This window comes from Salvia hispanica, chromosome 4 (assembly GCF_023119035.1).
Source record: "Salvia hispanica cultivar TCC Black 2014 chromosome 4, UniMelb_Shisp_WGS_1.0, whole genome shotgun sequence".
Lineage (NCBI taxonomy): Eukaryota > Viridiplantae > Streptophyta > Magnoliopsida > Lamiales > Lamiaceae > Salvia > Salvia hispanica.
The window spans coordinates 4,577,434-4,580,553 of NC_062968.1; positions in this window are offsets into that span (position 1 = coordinate 4,577,434).

Genomic DNA, 3,120 nt, shown 5'->3' on the forward strand with positions numbered 1-3,120 from the left:
TAGCAAGCACAATTAACAGAAGGTCAGGTATGATGTATACTCTGTCTATTAACACGTATATCCCATATATAGCAACCACAATTATCTTATTATTATTATTATTATTATTATTATTATTATTATTATTATTATTATTATTATTATTATTATTATTATTATTATTATTATTATTATGTCAATAGTTGAAGTTTATAATGTTGACATACCCTGTCGATTATCTTATAAAGTTTATGGCAAGCATACTCTGATTACATAAATATGACTATGTCAACAACTATTTAAACAAGCTTACAATATGTCAATAGCTATTGACATACTACTACAACTATATATATGTTTTCTACAGCCATCCTAACAGCCATTGAAACAAGCATACACTATGTCAATAGTTGTTAACATACTACTATAGCCATACATTTGTATGTTTTCTACAGCCATCCTAACAGCCATTCAAACAAGCATACACTATGTCAATATAATTATGTCAACACCTATTCAAACAAGCATACACTACTGTCAACAGTATATTATTATAGCTATGTCAATAGCTATGTCAACAGTATATTATTATAGCTTGTTCTCTTCCGTTTTTTCCAGCAGCATTGTTCGTTTCCATCTCTTCCGATTATACCATCGCTAATCAACAAATTTTTTTTAGCAGGAATCGAATTCATAAAAAACGAAATTCAGATGTGTTTTAATACACCAAAATCGAAGCAATATACTTAAAATTTGAATCAATTTCTTAACCTGAAGAAGTGCCTATTCTCTTCGATCGCTGCTTCAGCCAATTCAGCTTCAATCGACGTTTCAACCGATTCTTTTCGATTTTGCTCTTTTATCATCATTGTAGAAAACTCTATTTGAATGTTTACGGTTTGAATTTTGAAGATCAGCGAGATTTTGCAGATTTTGAAGGGGTTCGAATTGTATGAATTGTATGAAGATTTGAAGATTTTTCAGCAGAGTTTTAGAGAGGTTTTAAGAAATTGGATTGAAAAACGTTTTTATGTTTTAAGCTTTTTTATTAATGAACTTACAATTATACCCCCTTGTTGACATAATGTGCTATTTGTTGACATTTTGTTAATCTTGTGGATTAGTGGCCCATATTGCATCTCATTTCTCAATTTAGCTAAATAATCTCAACCAAACAAGACTATATATATATATATAGGGGAGTGTTCAAATCCATAACCCAATTTATGTCAAATATCCATGTTGATCTCATCCCTCCATTTTATCAATCCACCGGATGATATGGCTCCCCTTTATTTGTTTTGAAATAATTACTATAATCAAGAAAGGGTAAGGATGACATATGATATATTATGCGGTTACTAACTTTCCATGATTCACGCCATTTTTTACAGCATGATTTATCTTCCCCCTGTAATTGAAACCAAATCAAATTCGAACTTAAACTCCGCGCCGTCCTTCATTCGTTAACTTTCGAACTGTAAATTATTTTCATGAACTTAAAATCTGCACCGTCCTTCATCATCTAGTAAGAATCTCTGCGCCGTGCTTCATCATCTGAACTCTAATTCACTATTGTCAACGATGGAAGATTGTAAGTATATTTTATGCATACCGTTGTGACGGGGCCGACCCGAAGAAGAAGAAGTCGACGGCTTAATTGTTTCTTTCGAGTGAAATTCGGCTAATAGAAATGAGCTTATACGTGTAGAAATTATTATTGAAGAGGTCGATGCAAGCTAGATGTTTACCATTTTTACAAAGACTGCGGAAAAACTAGTAAAATTGGGGGAGAAAGAGATGGAGTCTGAGATAAATTTAATGGAAGAGAGAGAGTGTGCATGATGTTTATTCAGAGTACTATATTTCACAAACGTATTAAAATATAATTATGCTGAAACCGCATAATGTTGCAATACCAACTGAATAATGTATATAACAACAACATGAAGACGCTTCCTGATTACATTATTGCTTTTATTTGCATACATTAGTGTATTAAAATTGTTTTAATGTACTGTTTGTGCTTAATAATGTAATGTATATCACAAACACATTGCATTCCAAAGCTCATACGCATGACAACAATGTGAATAACCATGCTATATATTATTCTCAGTTGAATATTGGATAATGTATCACTAAGTGGTAAATAATGAAACAAAGGGCATTCAAATAATGCCAACAAACAACTTAATATGTTCTATCTGAAATGTTAAATTTGTCTGTTTAGTGCTTCGGACGGCCATCACTATTTGGAAAGCTGAAGGTCAGATGCACATCATCCTCTGTGATACGAACAAATTCATCTTCTGGAAATTTTAGCCTGCACCACTCCCTCTTGAACCATTACCAACTCTTGCCCTCTTGGACCCTATACATAAGTAGATAAAATATGTACGATTAAAAAAGAACTATTGAATAATGTAAATTTTGAAAATTATGTTCAAAGTGCATAATGTTACAAAACTAACTGTATAATGTAAATAAACAACTGTCATAAGACCCATCATGTTTACATTGTTTCTTTTATTAGTATACATTATAATTATGTTCAAAGTGCATAATGTTACTGAAGCTGCTCTCTTTCGAATCAGTAACTATTTAGACTGTGTGCACAATAAGAAATATCAAGTCTCCTGGGTCCAGTGAATCCACTAGATCACAAGGTCTAGGAACTCACGGATCGTTGGAAGATCTCGGTCATCGGACACACAGAATACCTCTTCAAAAACCCTCAACCACGTATACTAAAATTTAGCACAGGGAAGTAGGGATCGATCCCACAGAGACGGATGCGAAATTAAACATGCTCAAGGATTCGGGACTATTTTTGGGTTGGCTGCTGCCACGCATTTTTTTGGGTTGAGGAAATTAGACTAAACTTGAGTGAAATCTGCTACGCGAATGATAAGGCTAATTTCATGCATCGGTTATATAGTGAAAATCACTACATTTTGCTGGGTCTAACACAGTTTCTAAGCCAGGTGTGTGATAAAATCGCTAGATCGAGGGAATGCGGAAGGAAACGGTTTAGCAAAGGAATGAAGTGAAGTGAGCAGAATTCAAAGGAAAAGAAGGCGTGACGGAGGGAGTCAGTAGCTGAGGGCAACAAAGTCTATCTATACCTCGCTGGGCCCC